We start from the raw sequence: 19,828 nt of genomic DNA on the forward strand, positions 1-19,828 counted from the left end.
TATTAAGGGAATCAAGGGATATGGGGATAGTGCAGGAAAGTGGAGTTGAGGTAGAAGATCAGCCATGATCTCATTGAATGGCAGAGCAGGCTCAAGAGGCCGAATGGCCTACTCTTGCTGCTAATTCTTATGTTCTTATGCCTATCCAAATCACTGTAAAAATATGAAATATAACTGGAGGAAAATCCGTTTTTGCATTTAACAAACATCATGCACATTCTACACAAAAGGAAAAAGAGGGCGGAACTTCCCTAGCTTGTAGCTTTGAAGCATTCATGCAGGCTTTTTAAATAAAACGGCATTATACTGAAAGTAGCAAAGGGACAGGATCTTTCCCTTCTCCTTTCTTTATTTCATCATAGACTAGTTTATTTATTTATTTTTCAACCCAATTTATAATCACAGGTTAAGTTTTGACAAGTAAGAAATAGAGAGTGGGCGTCTCGGACTGCAATATCTAAATTGATTTAAATTGAGACCACACATTTTTAACTTAAACTATATAAGACTGTTTTATTTACTATATTCCAATTAAAACAAAGTACTTTGTAAATGTTCAAATTAATTTTTTTAGCAGACACCATGGCAATTGTAACTTCAAAGCTGAAGCTTATCTTTTGTAAAACAAACTGTCCATGGTGCATTTGATAGATCCATAAATCATAACCAAAATAAATCTGCACCTGCCTCTCTAACTTAAAATGTAACTCAGTTCCAGGTACACAATCTTAAATTGAAATGAACATTTTAACACTCAACTTATTCACACTTTCTTAAAACTTCCAAAATCCAGGACAAGTCTACAGTGGGTTAAATAGGTTTTTAGCTCTCTGCACAGAAAGGTGGGTGGAGCTAAAACAAACACAACAGACACTTTCCGATAAAGCCAGACTTTCAGACAAAAGGAATACTGTAACTTCTTAAACATTCATAGTCAGGAAAACTTCCACACACTTTCACACAAATTGATTTCCAGCATTTTGTTATGGTTCATTTCACTCAGCAAATCTGATGTTTTATTTTCTTCGGCACAAAAGCTGAAGCTTCGTGTCAGTTTCATTTTTTTTTACTTGTCATCTCAGCAATTTTTTCTCTAATTCCCTGTTTTTTTCACTTTATATCTCCTCCACTCTCGCCTGCTCTTTATGCCTCTCCTGTTTATTTCTCAAGCCTCCACGCTTCGCGCGGAGGCGGGTTGTGTAAGCTAGTTTCGTCATCTTCTCATTCACTTGGGATACTATCTCATCCAAGCACTACATCCATCCTCTTAGACGACTCCAATACCCTCTTTGGCCCTCTGGACCTCTAATTTCTCTGAGAGACTGCTCACGACTTTATCTCTAAAATGAGCACCTGACATTCTGTTTTTGGTTTCAGTAATGAAGCACACCCCCTTACGAGGTTTTCCAACCCAGTTGTCCCAGCTTGGGGCCTCGTGGTGACACTATAGACTGAGTCTGTCTCCAACTCATTTCTCCACAATAACTCTATTTACAGTCCTGCCGCAGTCACCATTTTGTTAGAAATAACCCATTTATGGCTATCTCTGGTCACCGTAATAATCAGGATCGACTGTAAACCAATATGGTGGGTGTATTGTGTTTAATCAGAATTTAAGACAGAATATAACATACGGTGCGGAGTCTTCACTGCTCTCCCTATCAACACCATCAGCTCTTGTTCACTTGTGATGTGAGAGACACCAGGTAACAACACTACTCTATCTTGCACAGGACCCACTGGGGTGTGCATATCTGCGCTGGTGCTGGATGCGCTTTGGCCTACTGATGCTGCATCCTTAGAGGCTGGAGCTTCCTCTGAAGATTCTGCTTCCTCCTATGGCTGGACAGAGGGGGTGGGTTGGGGGATGTTGGGGTGGCAATTTATGGACCTGTGGGAGAGTAAAGAGATGAATAAGTCTTCTAACAACAATGGTAATGTTACCATTATGCACATGATGACATTTCACTGCCTGCTGACATCAGTCTCCATATGTGTTACTGCTGCATCCCATTAACGACTTGGAAGAAGGGACCGAGTGTAACGTAACCAAGTTTGCTGATGATACAAAGATGGGAGGAAAAGCAATGTGTGAGGAGAACACAAAAAGTCTGCAAAAGGACATAGACAGGCTAAGAGAGTGGGCAAAAATTTGGGAGATGGAGTATAATGTTGGAAAGTGTGAGGTCATGCACTTTGGCAGGAAAAATCGAAGAGCAAGTTATTATTCAAATGGAGAAAGATTGCAAAGTGCTGCAGTACAGCGGGATCTGGGGGTACTTGTGCATGAAACGCAAAAGGATAGTATGCAGCTACAGCAAGTGATCAGATAGGCCAATGGAATCTTGGCCTTTATTGCAAAGGAAATGGAGTATAAAGGCAGGGAAGTCTTGCTACAGTTATACAGGGTATTGGTGAGGCCACACCTGGAATACTGCGTGCAGTTTTGGTTTCCATATATACGAAAGGATATACTTGCTTTGGAGGCAGTTCAGAGAATGTTCACTCGGTTGATTTTGGGGATGAGGGGGTTGACTTATGAGGAAAGGTTGAGTAGGTTGGGCCTCTACTCATTGGAATTCAGAAGAATGAGAGGTGATCTTATCGAAACATATAAGATTATGAGGGGGCTTGACAAGGTGAATGCAGAGAGAATGTTTCCACTGATGGGGGAGACTAGAACTAGGGGCATGATCTTAGAATAGGGGGCCGCCCATTTAAAACTGAGATGAGAAGAAATTTCTTCTCTGAGGGTTGTAAATCTGTGGAATTCTCTGCCTCAGGGAGCTGTGCAAGCTGGGACATCGAATAAATTTAAGACAGAAATAGACAGTTTCTTAAACGATAAGGGAATAAGGGGTTATGGGGAGCGGGCAGGGAAGTGGACCTGAGTCCATGATCGGATCAGCCATGATCGTATTAAATGGCGGAGCAGGCTCAAGGGGCCATATAGCCTACTCCTGCTCCTATTTCTTATGCTTTTATGTGACTGTATGAGATGTAATTCTGTCACCAGGTGGCTGGGATGTCCCTCTCTCTCCATCTCCCACCGCCAGCAGCTCTGCAACTCCTGAGATCTCCACAATCTCCTCCTCTGCTAGAGTAAATTGACTGAGGACTGGAGGGCCACCTCTGGTTCTCTGCCTTTCCCTGTTGTTGTGGGCTCTCTTCTCCTGCAAGGAGGGAAAGAAGAGAAGTTTGAATGAGAGTGATGGAATGAGAGTAAGGAATGAATGGGCTCTATCTGTAGAGGGTGACTATGAGGGATTGGGGTGCCAATGCCAAAAGGCCTCCTTCTGTGGTGTTACTTGCTATGATTGCATTAGGATGAGGGTGAGTATCAGTGATGCTCAGTCAGACGGGGATATAAGAGGTTTGGGTGGATCTGCAAGGTAGATTGGTGAGAGGAATGATGTGCAGGAGTAGGCTTGGGAAGACAGAGTGTTGGGGTTGTGGTGACAGGCACATCAGGATGTAGGACCATTTAATTGGGCCGGGAAATGTGCATGACTGGTTTGAATTGGGGCCATTAAATAAAAGTCACACTACAGAATGCTCTGCTCACAACTTTTAGGTTCCAGACACACATGCACGCACGCATGCAGCCCGACTCCAAGGTGAAGACTCCGGCCCTGGAGCTTAAGACCATAACAACATAAGACATAGGAGCAGGGTAGGCCATTTGGCCCCTTGAGCCTGCTCCACCATTCAATAAGATCATGGCTGATCTGATCATGGGCTCAGCTCCAGTTCCCTACCCGCTCCCCATAACCCTTTACAGCCTTATCACTCAAAAATCTGTTTATCTCCGCCTTAAATATATTCAATGACCCAACCTCCACAGCTCTCTGAGGCAGAGAATTCCACAGATTTGCAACCCTCCGTGAGAAAAAATTCCTCCTCATCTCAATTTTAAATGGGTGGCCCCTTATTCTAAAACTATGCTCCTTAGTTCTAGATTCCCCCATAAGTGGAAACATCCTCTCTGCATCCACCTTGTCGAGCCCCCTCATAATCTTATATGTCTCAATAAGATCACCTCTCATTCTTCTCAACTCCAAGGAGTACAGACCCAACCTTTCTTCATAAGTCAACCCCTTCATCTCAGGAATCAACCGAGTGAACCTTCTCTGAACTGCCTCCAGTGTAAGTATATCCCTCCTTAAATACGGAGACCAAAACTGTACGCAGTACTCTAGGTGTGGCCTCACCAATACCCTGTACCGTTGTAGCAGAACTTCTCTGCTTTTATACTCTATTCCCTTGCAATAAAGGCCAACATTCCTTTTGCCTTCCTGATTACTTGCTGTACCTGCTTACTTATTTTGTTGTGTTTCATACACAAAGACCTCCATGTCCCTCTGTACTGCAGCATTTTGTAATTTTTATCCATTTAAATAATAATTTGCTTTTTTATTGTTTCTGCCAAAGTGGATAACCTCACACTTTCCCACATTATACTCCATCTGCCAAATTTTTTCCCACTCACTTAGCCTGTCTATATCCCTTTGCAGATTTTTGTGTCTTCCTCACAACTTGCTTTCCCACCCATCTTTGTATCATCAGCAAACTTGGCAACATTACACTTGGTCCCTACATCCTGTATGATGGCTGGTAACTTCTTAGGAACCATCCAGATCTTTGCCATGTACAGAATGCTATTACGGTTATAAGGTGTTCAAAGTGAAAATCTGTTAACTCTGCAGATTCAATTTTCAAAGAAAATGTAATTTAAAAAAAAGTTGATTCAGTACACTTTGATGCTTTTCCTACCATTTAATAGTGCTGGGAGATACTTACCTCCATGTTCAAAGAACCTACACAGGAATCCCTTCCACACTTGAAAGTTGCAAAGCACGGGCTGAGTCACACTAACAACCAGATGGAATCAGTTGGAAGAGGGGCAACACCTTCCAATGCTATGTGTCTAGTTTTAATAAAAATAAATTAGCACACAATTTACAAAACGTGTTGAGTGAATGGAATGCAATCTGGTTAACAGTGTATGTATTCGCTCACTGAGAGTGTCTAAATATGGTACAATTGATTCTGATTGATTTAGGAGTAGAATGTTGATTTAAAAGAAAGAGCTAGTGAGTACAGAAATAGGAGGATAGAGCAGATGAATACATGGCTCGAGTGATGATGCAGGCGGGAGGGCTTTAGTTTCCTGAAGCATTGGGACCGCTTCTGGAGGAGGTGAGCCCTGTACAAGCCGGACGGGTTGCACCTCAACAGGGCCGGGACAATATCCTCGCAGGGGGGTTTGCTAGTGCTGTTGGGAAGGGTTTAAACTAGCTTAGCAGGGGAATGTGAACCTGAAACTAGATTCAGTAGGGAGGGGAGCAAAGCTGGAATTAGAAAGCAAAAATAAAGAAAGTGAGTTTGAAGGAGAGAGGAAACAAGCATAAAAAAAACAAACTTAAAGGCACTTTGTCTAAATGTAAGTAGCATTTGTAACAAAATAGATGAGTTGACGGCACAAATTGAGACAAATCAGCTATGATCTTGTTGAATGGCGGAGCAGGCTCGAGGGGCTAGATGGCCTACTCCTGCTCCTAATTCTTATGTTCTATGTAAATGGGTACAATCTGATAGCCATTAGAGATGTGGTTGCCTGTGACAGAGACTGTGGTTCTCGTATTGGAATGTACAGCCACCATGCTAAGAGTGGAAGCAAGTCTTTCTCGATTTCGAGGGACTGTCTATGATGATGATGGTTACAAGGTGACCAGGACTGGAAATTAAATATTCAGGGGTACTTGACAATCCGGAAGGACAGACAGAAAGGAAAAGGAGTTGGGGTAGCTCTATAGATAAAAGATGGAATCACTGCAATAGTAAGAAACGATATTGGCTCAAATGATAAGGGTGTTGAAACAGTTTGGTTGGAGATAAGGAACAATAAGGGGAAAAAAAATCACTGGTGGGCATAGTCTATAGGCCCCCTAACAATAGCAACTCTGTTGGTCGGAGCATAAACCAGGAACTAGTGGGGGCTTGTAAAAAGGGAACAGCAAAAATCATGGGTGATTTTAACCTCCATATTGATTGGACAAATCAAATTGATCAAGGTAGCCTTGAGGAGGAGTTCATAGAGTGCATAAGGGATGGGTTCCTTGAGTAGTATGTAATGGAACCAACCAGGGGGCAGGCTATCTTAGGTCCTGTGTAATGAGACAGGATTAATAAACAATCTAGCAAAGGATCCCCTCGGAATGCTTGATCATAGCATGATTGAATTTCAAATTCAGATGGAGGGTGAGAAAGTTGGATCCCTAACCAACGTACTAAGCTTAAATAAAGGAGACTATGAAGGTATGAGGGCAGAGTTGGTTAAAGTGGACTGGGAAAATATATTAAAGTGTAGGACGTTGATGAACAGTGGTGTACATTTAAGGAGATATTTCACAACTCTTAAGAAAAATATATTCCAATGAGTAATAGAAAAGATAGCCATCCATGGCTAACTAAAGAAATAAACGACGGTATCCAATTAAAAACAAGGGCATACAAAGTGGCAAAAACTAATGGGAGGACAGAAGATTGGGAAGCTTTTAAAAGCCAGCAAAGAACGACTAAAAAAATGATTAAGAAAGGGAAGATAGACTATGAAAGTAAATTAGCACAAAATATAAAAACAGATAGCAAGAGTTTCTATAGGTATATAAAAAGGAAAAGAATGGCTAAAGTAAATGTTGGTCCCTTAGAGGACGAGACCAGGAAACTAGTAATGGGGAACCTGGAGATGGCAGAAACTCTGAACAAATATTTTGTATCAGTCTTTACGGTAGAGGGCACTAACAATATTCCAACACTGGATAGTCAAGGGGCTATAGCGGGGGAGGAACTTAACACAATCACAAAGGAGGTGGTACTCAGTAAGATAATGGGACTAAAGTTGATAAATCCCCCGGACCTGATGGCTTGCATCCTAGGGTCTAAAGAGAAGTAGCAGCAGGGAATGTGAATGCATTGGTTGTAATTTACCAAAATTTCTTGATTCTGGGAAGATCCCAGCAGATTGGAAAACTGCAAATGTAACGTCCCTATTTAAAAAAGAAAGCAGACAAAAAGCAGGAATCTATAGACCAGTTGGTTGGGAAAATGTTGGAGTCCATTATTAAAGAAGCAGTAGCAGGACATTTGGATAAACAAAATTCAGTCAGGTAGAATCAGCATGGATTTATGAAGGGGAAGTCATGTTTGACAAATTTGCTGGGGTTTTTTGAGGATGTAACAAACAGGGTGGATAAAGGGGAACCAGTGGATGTGGTGTACTTGGACTTCCAGAAGGCATTTGATAAGGTGCCACATAAAAGGTTACTGTATAAGATAAAAGTTCACGGGGTTGGGGGTAATATATAAGCATGGTTAGAGGATTGGCGAACTAACAGAGAACAGAGAGTTGGCAACCAGTAACTAGTGAGGTGCCGCAGGGATCAGTGCTGGGACACCAACTATTTACAATCTACATTAACGACTTGGAAGAAGGGACTGAGTGTAACGTAGACAAATTTGCTGACGATACAATGATGGGAGGAAAAGCAATGCGTGAGGAGGACACAAAAAATTTGCAAAAGGCCATAGACAGGCTAAGTGAGTGGGCAAAAATTTGGCAGATGGAGTATAATGTTGGAAAGTGTAAGGTCATGCATTTTGGCAGAAAAAAAATCAAAGAGCAAGTTATTATTTAAATGGAGAAAGATTGCAAAGTGCCGCAGTACAGCGGGACCTGGGGCTACTTGTGCATGAAACACAAAAGGATACTATGCAGGTACAGCAATTGATCAGGAAGGCCAATGGTATCTTGGCCTTTATTGCAAAGGGGATGGAGTATAAAAGCAGGGAAGTCTTGCTACAGCTAAACAATGTATTGGTGAGGCCACACATGGAATACTGCGTGCAGTTTTGATTTCCATATTTACGAAAGGATATACTTGCTTTGGAGACAGTTCAGAGAAGGTTCACTAGGTTGATTCCAGGGATGAGGGGGTTGACTTATGAGGAAAGGTCGAGTAGATTGGGCCTCTACTTATTGGAATTCAGAAGAGTGAGAAGTGATCTCATCGAAATATATAAGATTATGAGGGGGCTTGATAAGGTGGATGCAGAGAGGATGTTTCCACTGATGGGGGAGACTAGAACTAGGTAGCATGATCTTAGAATAAGGGACCGCCTATTTAAAACAAAGATGAGGAGGAATTTCTTCTCAGAGGGTTGTAAATGTGTGGAATTCACTGCCTCAGAGAGCTGTGGAAGCTGGGACATTGAATAAATTTAAGAAATTTAGAAATAGACAGTTTCTTAAACGATAAGGGGATAAGGAGTTATGGGGAGCGGGCGGGGAAGTAGAGCTGAGTCCATGATCGGATCAGCCATGATCTTATTGAATGGCGGAGCAGGCTCGAGGGGCCGTATGGCCTACTCCTGTTCCTATTTCTTATGTTTTTATGTTCTTATCATGTCAGCCTGGCTCAGTTGATAACACACTTACGCATGACTCAGAAGGCTATGGGATCAAGCCGAACTCCAGGACTTCAGCACATAATCTAGTGCAGTACCAAGGGAGTGTTTTGAATGAGATGCTAAACTGAGGCCCTGTCTGCCTTTTTGAAGTGATGTAAAAGCTGCCATGGCTTTATTTGAAGAAGAGCAGGGAAGTCTCCCAGTGCCTTGACTGCACTTCAAAGGGCATTGGTTGTCTATGAAGGATTTCCGGATATTCTAAAAGGCGGTATAGAAATGCGAGTTCTTTCTTAAGGGAGAAATAAACAGTTTTAAATGCAATTTAAAAAATTGTTCAGACTATTGATTCATGGAATTTTATTCGTAGTTTAGAAGAAAGTGAAATCTTAACTTGGGAAGGTGACCATAACTTTCCTGGCAGTAAATATTCGCTCTATCATTTGTAACAATTTATGAAAACTTAAACTCATTCGTCAATGTCTTCTATAATTATTCAAGGTTAATAGGGTTATTTTAATGTTAGAAGCTACCTTGCTGCTCCATTGTTTTGTTTTAAATCACCTATCTACTTGACTCTCCACTGGCTCTGTAACTCAGCTGATCGGCAATACAAATGCTAAATACTGCGGATGCTGGAATCTGAAATAAAAACAGAAAGTTATAGAAATACTCAGCAGGTCTGGCGGCATCTGTGGAGAGAGAAGCAGAGTTAATGTTTCAGGTCGATGATCTTTCATCAGAACTGGAAAAAGTTAGAGATGTAATCGTTTTTTAAGCAAGTGTAGGGGCAGGGAAAGGGGGGAGGGGAGGAAAGAACAAAAGGGAAGGTCTGTGATAAAATGGAAGGTAGAAGAGATTAAGAGACAAAATGAACGATGGTGAAAGGCAAAAGGAGATGGTAATGGGACCAGTTAAGAAACAAAAGATGAATCTAGATAGGCTGTAAATGACAGAACCATCAACAAAAAAAAGAGAAAAAAAAAATAGGGGCAGAGATTATGGTTTGAAATTGTTGAACTTGAGGTTGTAAAGAGCCTAAACGAAAGATGAGGTATTGTTCCTCGAGCTGCATTAAGCTTCATTGGAACAGTGTAAGAGGCAGAGGACAGAGATGTCAGAGTGGGAGTGGAGCGGAGAACTAAATTGACAGGCGACCGGAAGCTCGGGGTCACACTTACGGACTGAATGGAGGAGTTCTGCAAAGCGGTCACCCAATTCGCATTTGGTCTCCCCAATGCAAAGGAGACCACATTGTGAACAGTGAATATAGTATGCGAAATCTGTTTCTCTCTCCACAGATGCTGCCAGACCTGCTGAGTATTTCCAGCATTTTCTGTTTTTATTTCAGCTGATCATCAGCTCAGAGAACATTGATTTCCAAGTTGCAGCCAGAGCTAAATTAATTACTTTTAGAGAAGCCGGGAGGGGCTCATAAACATTTAACAAGTTGGACTATTCAACAGTTTTGTTGGTAAGATCACATTTAATCTTAGATCAATACCAATTATTGCCTTGAAATTGTCATAGTTAGCTCCAAGCTGAAAACAAGGGGCCGAAATTGTCCCTTTCTATAAGAACCATTACCGGGTGGCCACGGGTTGGTAAGGATTCACCGTCTGGTTGGCACGGAGTCATCGACATTTTATAAATTGCCCTCCTTGTTTTTGCCTGCGGTGTTGATCACCATGCCGCCCATGTAGTCGCCCCGTCAGGCACGCAGCGACCCCCTTTCCGCCCCGCAGTAGGAAATTATCCCGCAGGAAATTGCCGCCGGTCGGTGCCACTGACAGCTTTCCCCGGAAGAAATGTGTGTGTGCTGGGCGGCATGTCTGCCCTTAAAGGGGAGGACACTCTGCCATGGCAGCCATTTTATTTTAGTTGTCGGTCGACTCCGAGTTCAGCCCGATCATAAGAACATAAGAAATAGGAGCAAGAGTAGGCCATTTGACCCCTCAAGCCTGCTCCGCCATTCAATGATAATGGCTGATCTGATCATGGACTCAGCTCCACTTCCCTGCCCACTCCCCATAACCCTTTATTCCCTTATCACTCAAAAATCTGTCCATCTCCGGCCTTAAATATATTCAATGACCCAGTCTCCACAGCTCTCTGGGGCAGAGAATTCCACAGATTTACAACCCTCTGAGAGAAGAAATTCCTCCTCATCTCAGTTTTAAATGGGCGGCTTCTTATTCTGAGACTATGCCCCCTTAGTTTTAGTTTCCCGTATGAGTGGAAATATCCTCTCGGCATCCAACTTGTCGAGGCCCCTCATTATCTTATATATTTTGATAAGATCACCTCTCATTCTTGTATTCACTGGAGTTCAGAAGAATGAGAGGGGATCTCATAGAAGCGTTTAAAATTCTGACGGGTTTAGACAGGTTAGATGCAGGAAGAATGTTCCCAATGTTGGGGAAGTCCTGAACCAGGGGTCACAATCTAAGGATAAGAGGTAAGCCATTTAGGACCGAGATGAGGAGAAGTTTCTTCACCCAGAGAGTGGTGAATCTGTGGAATTCTCTACCACAGGACGTTGTTGAGGCCAATTCACTAAATATATTCAAAAAGGAGTTAGATGTAGTCCTTACTATTAGGAGGATCAAGGGGTATGGCAAGAAAGCAGGAATGGGGTACTGAAGTTGCATGTTCAGCCATGAACTCATTAAATGGCAGTGCAGGCTCGAAGGGCCAAATGGCCTACTCCTGCACCTATTTTCTATGTTTCTATGTTTCTGAACTCCAATGAGTATAGGCCCAACCTGCTCAACCTAACTTTATAAATCAACACATTCATCTCCGGAATCAACCTAGTGAACCTTCTCTGAACAGTCTCCAATGCAAGTATATCCTTCCTTAAATACAGAGACCAAAACTGTATGCAGTACTCTAGATGTGGCCTCACCAATACCCTGTACAGTTGTAGCAAGATTTATCTGCTTTTATAGTCTGTCCCCCTTGCAATAAAGGCCAACATTCCATTGGCCTTGCTGATTACTTGATGTACCTGCTTACTAACTTTTTGTGTTTCATGCACAAGGACCCCCAGATCCCTCTGTACTGCAGCACTTTGCAATGGCCGACACAGGTTTGGCCGGGCCGCCAACAGGCACCCCTTCTTGGGTACGGCCAAAACCCTTCTTGGTGGCCCAGTGGGTGCCACTAACGTGGCTGCAGAGCTCGCAGCAGCTCTCCCCTTGAACTGAAGGGGAGGAACATTGTGACGCATCAATGCGACGCTATGCGTCCACATCGTGGTGATGTCATCAGCGTGCTGCTGATGACTCAGAGCGGCGTCCGACCCGACCCAACGGTACTTCTGCCCCGCAGCCACCTGGAACAACGCACTGACACAAAAAGAACGAAAGAGCTGGATATTGCCCTGCTCTTCGCTCATGGATTTTCAAAACGCTAAGTACGCCCCGTTTGGGGTGGAGGCAATTTCGGCTCCCAGTTATGTTTATGTTGAAAGAAAGGTATGTTCCAACTTAACAAACCAACAATAAAAGTGCTCCTATCATTCAAGGGCCATAGACTAGCCTGCTGGAGGCCCATAAGGTCAGGTTTCAGTTGACTCTTCTTAATTGCCAATTAAAAGTCAAGCATGATCCCCCTTTTTAAAGGGGCACAACCAATAAAACTTGTAAATTTACGAAAAAAAGGTTGAAAGGAACCTTAACAAATTAAAGTAAAATTTTGCTCCCGGTTGTGATGATGCACTCCAGTCCCTCCGGTGCCCACTGGTCGCGGAAGGCCTTGAGTGTGTCGGTGGACACCGCCTGCTCCATCTCCAGGGACACCCAGGTGCGAGCGTAGCTGCGGAAGAGAGGCAGGCAGGCGGGTCGAATGACCCCCTAAGTAATCAGATTCAAGTCATTGAATGGCACTCAGCTCAATGAGATCCAGCCATTGATAATGAGCCACATGCACTGGCAGAGCAGTTATTTTTCAGTTGCCAGGTCTCAGGCAGACGGCCCAACTATTCTCAAAATCAATAGTATGAAAAATTAAGAGTCAAACTCCTCTCTCTGACCCCTAATAGAAATGTCCTCCTTTACATAGTGCAGGTCAAGGTGAACTTTCTGATGATGCTCAGAATAGAATTTTAAGAGCTGTAGTTTTTATTTTGCCCTGTCTGTAAGGCGCCTTGGGGCATTTTGCTGTGGTACAGACAAGATAAATATAAGCAGCTGTTGTGCTTTGCCTCAATATTCACTGCAGGTCTGCAGTGTTCTTGTGTCAGTTGACTCAATAACAAATGCTCCCAGCCTATTACATAGTGATGTCTTGAGCATTGTAAAGTTGATGGAAGACACTGCTTTAGGTACATGTATTTACTGATATTTTTAAAAGGTGATCTTGATGGTGCAATTCCTTTCTTAATATTTCTCGTATTCTGTACTACTAAATGTATACATATTCAGGTGTCTTGACCTTAAACCTTTGGAGACCTGTTATGAGGAATACTTGCATTTATATAAAAGAAAAAAAGGCTTGCATTTATATTGTGCTTTTCATGAGCTCATAAGAACATAAGAATTAGGAACAGGAGTAGGCCATCTAGCCCCTCGAGCCTGCTCCGCCATTCAACAAGGTCATGGCTGATCTGGCCGTGGGCTCAGCTCCACTTACCCGCCCGCTCCCCGTAACCCTTAATTCCCTTATTGGTTAAAAATCTATCTATCTGTGACATGAATACATTCAATGAGCTAGCCTCAACTGCTTCCTTGGGCAGAGAATTCCATAGATTCACAACCCTCTGGGAGAAGAAATTCCTTCTCAACTCTGTTTTAAATTGGCTCCCCCGTATTTTGAGGCTGTGCCCCCTAGTTCTAGTCTCCCCGACCAGTGGAAACAACCTCTCTGCCTCTATCTTGTCTATCCCTTTCATTATTTTAAATGTTTCTATAAGATCACCCCTCATCCTTCTGAACTCCAACAAGTAAAGACCCAGTCTACTCAATCTATCATCATAAGGTAACCCCCTCATCTCCGGAATCAGCCTAGTAAATCGTCTCTGTACCCCCTCCAAAGCTAGTATATCCTTCCTTAAGTAAGGTGACCAAAACTGCATGCAGTATTCCAGGTGCGGCCTCACCAATACCCTATACAGTTGCAGCAGGACCTCCCTGCTTTTGTACTCCATCCCTCATCCATTCAGGGTGTTCCAGTGCACTAAACCTTACATCTCAAAATATGTCAAAAGCATTTCACATGCAATATGAATGAATTTCAACTGCAGTTGGAATGCAGTGACTGTTAGAACATAAAAACATAAGAAATAGGAGCAGGAGTAGACCATTTGGCCCCTCGATCCTGCTCCACCATTTAATAAGATCATGGCTGATCTGATCATGTTGACGGGCAAATTTTACATTGTTTCAGATATTGGTTATTCAAAAGAAAATCAAATACATTTGGTATCGCATCAGAGAAATCTGTTCCTTGAGTGGAGAGAATGAAATGGCCACCTTGAGAACTTGCCATTTTGTTGTGATTCCAGACAGAATGTGGAGTTTGTGTAACAAAAGTACGATTCTAGGGCTGTAAAGCAGAGTGGGAGCTGAGCTCTGCCCAGATCTTTAAATGTAGCTCCATAAAATGTTCTCTTGTTGGCTGTCAGACTTGTACCAAGTTGGGCAGCAGCACGCTTCCCTGACATAGTGCATCCAGGATAGGGTCAGGGCCAATGCCACAGTGCTTGGTGTTGTGGGCCATAGACAAGCAACACTGGGGATTTAGCTAAAGTCCTCTCATAAAATGATTTGAACCTTGTAGTGACTCTATGAAGTAGCTTCCTGTGCTGGAAGTTTAAGCGTTGAGACTTTTTTGAGATCGATGAAGGTAATCTCCAGACAGCAACAAGTCATTAAGTGTAAGGCCTGAGCCCACCTGTTCCATTCTCCTCTTTGTCATCTGTTCATTCTTGTTGTCAACTTAATGCATGGTGATGTATGCTTTATGTGTCTTCCATTTTCCCGGGCTGCACCTATCAGCTCTGCAAATGATTTCTAATTTATGTCTTGGATGCAAGGTTCTGTTCTACAGTCATGTGCAGAATAACACAAACACTAGACATAATTCTATTCCCATTCTTTATGTTGCAGTGAATAGTATTAATGTACTTGTGTGTGTGTGTGTGTGTAATTGCAGTTCTATTCACCACTGCACTACAGTGAGCAACATATCTATTTGCATAGAGAAGGCCAAATTTGCCGCAACTTCCACGAGTCTTGCGTACCACTAATTCTGACTTTTGGAGATCTGTACCTGGATGGTATTAATGTTAATGGATGAGTTTAGGAGTCATTTGCACTTTCATTGCTGCAATTCACTGCAAATCGGTACTACTCAAAGGAGAAAGTTCAAAAAGTCCTTATGATTGCTAATCGCATTGAAGTTACTAATTTGTTAAAAATTGTCATTTTAGAGATAGTCCCGATGGTCGAGTTGAGTGGATATTAATTCTCAGTTTTATAATGCAGGTTATCATGCTGCACTGGTCTGTAAGTCTGCAATGTCCCTGCCATTCACAATGCTGGAACACGACACAGCCAATGAACCCGTAATTGATTTGTTAAAAGAAAAATTGCATTGTATATCATATTACATATTAGTGTCACCAAATAAATAGAATTTTGTCTATTAACATATATTGTTCGTGCTGCATCATTTCTTTCCTCCTAAGGCAGGCTATACTGACAAGGTAAAGTCTCTCTGTTCAGTTCATGCAAACCATCCATTTGTGCAGTAGTCCCCTGTTTCCCATCATTACTTTTATAAATAGTCGTTTAGATGATTTCTCTTGGAAGCAGCAGTGGATTACTTGGAGAGTTCATTGAATGTGGCGCTCTGGGCACTTCCAGCTTTGGATTGCATTTCAAGTTTAATGTTTGAGAGACGACAGGTGCAAGTGAGGTAGAGTTTCGATGTGATAGTTTGCATTTATGCTCTGGATGGGGATGATGGGAGGCCAACTGAACCTTCCTGGAGAAGGCAGTTAGAGGTTTAGGGGCGGAAAATGCCCAGCAGTAGGTTTGGGTGCATAATTTGAATTAAAAGAAAATTTAGCGCCTGCCGAAATGGGTGGCCAAATCGCGTGGAATTGGGGTTTTAGAGCAAAAAAGAAATGTGAGCTGGTAACGGGGCTGTCGCGGGGCGCGGCTGTCACTGTGACGCTGATGTGCCGCACCACGTTAACACCTCTCAACGTCCCTCCCCTTTTAAAGGAGCGGACTGCTGTGAACTCTGCATCCGCTTTAGTGGCGCCCACTGGGCCACCAGGATTCGGTCGGACCAGTGGGCCGGTACCAAAGAGGGGCTGCCGGACTGCATGTTGGCGGCCGCTATTGGTGGGTCGACCGATACGTCGGCCGACACAGAAAAGATGGCATTAGCGGTGCTACCACATCCCGTTTAACACCTTCTTGCCCTGCACGCAATTTCCCCCGAGGGGAGCAAAGGGGTCATTGCCGTGCTTGCGCCATGCCCCTTATTAGCGGGGTGCGACGCAAAACCCTTTTTGCGCGCCGAGTCCTGGGGGCAATTCCGGGGTGGCAGCACTCTGCCGCCGCGCCCAGCCGCAAACCCGGAGTCGTTAATGGGCCTTTCTCAGAGGGACAATTTCACCCCTCTAGTGACAATATTTTGATTGTGAACAAGATTTAGATTTTTAGTTAAGGTTTATGACGGGTCCAATGCATCACCATAATAGTCTTAAGAACTGTATTGATTTCTTAATCATATTCGTGCAGCAGTAAATAAATTATTATTTTAAAAATGTTTATTTCTAACTACTGGACATGCAAAGGACATTGGGCCTAACTTCTAGAAAGTCCCTGTAATCATTGTATTGAAAATGTGATCAAAGAATAAATTCCCTAGCTGCTGAGATTGTTGCCTGGCCCAGTGGATGTCTGTGTAAAGAATACAAATGATGTTGTTTTTATTTGCGCTCACCTTCATTTATATACACTGGACTTTTAAAACTACTACTGACTTCTCTCCTTCCAGTTCTAATTCTCTCGTGCCCATTTCCAAATCTCCCCATATTTCACATCCTTGTCACTCTCCTTTCTCCACATCTTCCTGGAATGAAGTGTTGTATTTGCACAATCGAAGATGAAGACCCCTCAGGACAGCTAAAAATTCTCTATCCTTTGAACTATTCTTTATCCGCCACTGTCGTCTCACTTTCTCCAGTCCTGATCTCTCCATCCTTTTCGTACTACTTTCTCTGCACCTCGTTTCCTCTCTTGTCATACTTTCTCACCACCGTTCTCCCATTGTCCTTCGCCGCTCTCTACATGCCCCATTCCATTACACACCCCATTCCATTACACACCCCATTCCATTACACACCCCATTCCATTACACACCCTATTCCATTACATACCCCATTCCATTACATGCCCTATTCATAGAAACATAGAAAATAGGTGCAGGAGTAGGCCATTCGGCCCTTCGAGCCTGCACCGCCATTCAATGAGTTCATGGCTGAACATGCAACTTCAGTACCCCATTCCTGCTTTCTCGTCATACCCCTTGATCCCCCTAGTAACAAGGACTACATCTAACTCCTTTTTGAATATATTTAGTGAATTGGCCTCAACAACTTTCTGTGGTAGAGAATTCCACAGGTTCACCAGCCTCTGGGTGAAGAAGTTTCTCCTCATCTCGGTCCTAAATGGCTTACCCCTTATCCTTAGACTGTGACCACTGGTTCTGGACTCCCCCAACATTGGGAACATTCTTCCTGCATCTAACCTGTCTAAACCCATCAGAATTTTAAACATTTCTATGAGATCCCCTCTCATTCTTCTGAACTCCAGTGAATACAAGCCCAGTTGATCCAGTCTTTCTTTATATGTCAGTCCCGCCATCCCGGGAATCAGTCTGGTGAACCTTCGCTGCATTCTCTCAATAGCAAAAATGTCCTTCCTCAAGTTAGGAGACCAAAACTGTACACAATACTCCAGGTGTGGCCTCACCAAGGCCCTGTACAACTGTAGCAACATCTCCCTGCCCCTGTACTCAAATCCCCTCGCTATGAAGGCCAACATGCCATTTGCTTTCTTAACCGCCTGCTGTACCTGCATGCCAACCTTCAATGACTGATGTACCATGACACCCAGGTCTCGTTGCACTTCCCCTTTTCCTAATCTGTCACCATTCAGATAATAATCTGTCTCTCTGTTTTTACCACCAAAGTGGATAACCTCACATTTATCCACATTATACTTCATCTGCCATGCATTTGCCCACTCACCTAACCTATCCAAGTCACTCTGCAGCCTCATAGCATCCTCCTCGCAGCTCACACTGCCACCCAACTTAGTGTCATCCGCAAATTTGGAGATACTACATTTAATCCCCTCGTCTAAATCATGAATGTACAATGTAAACAGCTCATACCCCATTCCATTACATACCCCATTCCATTACATACCCCATTCCTCTACATACCCCATTCCTCTACATACCCCATCTCATCTGTCATCAGCCGCCATCTCTGTGCCTCACTCTTTTGAATACTTAGGCAGGAAAATTATTGACATAATTTCAATGGTTAAATGAATGAATAACCCCAGGCCATTACATAATGGAACTGGTTGTGAGTGAGTATAGAAATGAAGCAGCTATTGATTCCAAGACTTCTAAAATGTGTGTTGCTTGAGAACAAAATCAATACTGTGAATTGGAGCCTGAGGGAGATTTGCATTCCAAGAGAAGATCCAATTCTGCTGTTAGTCTTTTAATAAGAGAGTGCCTTCTTGAACTTTTCATATTATGTCATGGAGAACAGCATATTACACTTTTGATTTTTGTTAGCTCCACGATGTGTGTGTAACATATATGTGGTTGCACAGAAGGGATTCTTTCATTAGAAAGTGACTGACAATATGTATGCACTTTGAATTTCCCTACAAGCTGGAAGGAGCTGGTTTATGATTACCTCATCTGACGTGCTGAGATCTTTGTTCAAAAATTCAGCATGAGAGGAGTTTGATTGTGATTGATGGCAGAGTGAAGTATTCCCTATTTACACACTAAAGGCAACATAGTTTATTAATCTACCTTTTGAATTTCCTATCATTGACTGTGGGCTGCTCAAGTATTTGATGTGTGGAACAGATAAGGTAAATCAAAGTTTGTGTCATTCATTCTTTAAAATGTTCTAACCCTACTTCAAAGCAATAAGAAATGAGAACAGATATTTTTTTTATAAAGCTGTCACAAACAAAACCTGGTATTATAGTTCTGCCTTCAGACGAGTCTTTGATTTGCAAGGATTTTGCAGATATGTTGAACGTACTTCTCAACTAACTGTCTGCAAATGGTAATTCAGAAAAGTTTCACAACCAAAAAAAAACTAACCATTTGCAAACTATCTGCATTCAGGTCAAGGTTCACGGAATTGGCGTTTCACGAAGGGAGGTGGCAATGGCATGAACTGGGAGCCATCAGTTCTTGCCGATTTATAAAAATTAAATTCTGTTGGGCAGGATAAGAATTTACACTTAGTAGTGCTTGATGGAAAAAAACTATTGTACACCACTTTGCATTTTTATAGCCGTGTAACCTTTGGGTGAAGCAGACTGACTGGTGATTATCCTGTGGAGCACCAGCTGACATTACTGATCTCTTCCATATTAAATATGGACACTTTCTAACCATGGAAATATACAATATATTCTGGCTTGCTGGTTGGGTGGAAATAAGGAATAATAAAGGGAAAAAGTCGCTCGTGGGTGTAGTCTATCCACCCCCTAACAGCAGCTATACTGTTGGACGGAATATAAATCAAGAAATGATAGAGGCTTGTAATAAAAGAAAGGCAATAATCATGGGTGATTTAAACCTTTATATTGATTGGACAAAGCAAATTGGCCAGGGTAGCCTTGAGGAGGAGTTCATAGAGCGTATCTGGGATAGTTTCCTTGAACAGTATGTTGCGGAACCAACCAGGGAGCAGGCTATTTTAGATCTAGTACTGTGCAATGAGGCAGGATTAATAAATGATCCATTGTAAAAGATCCTCTGGGATTGAATAACCATAATATGGTTGAATTTCAAATTCAGTTGGAGGGTGAGAAAGTTGGTTCTCAAACCAGTGTCCTAAGCTTAAATAAAGGAGACTACAAAGGTATAAGGGCAGAGTTGGCTAAAGTGGACTGGGAAAATTGACTAAAGAATGGGAGACATGGATGGGCATTGGCAGACATTTAAGGAGATATTTCATAACTCGCAACAAAAATATATCCCAATGAGAAGGAAAGACTGGAAGAGAAGAGATTAACATTCATGGCTAACTAAGGAAATAAGGGAGGGTGTCAAATTGAAAACAAAGCATACAATG

This window comes from Pristiophorus japonicus, chromosome 9, assembly GCF_044704955.1.
Source record: "Pristiophorus japonicus isolate sPriJap1 chromosome 9, sPriJap1.hap1, whole genome shotgun sequence".
NCBI classification, from domain to species: Eukaryota; Metazoa; Chordata; class Chondrichthyes; family Pristiophoridae; genus Pristiophorus; species Pristiophorus japonicus.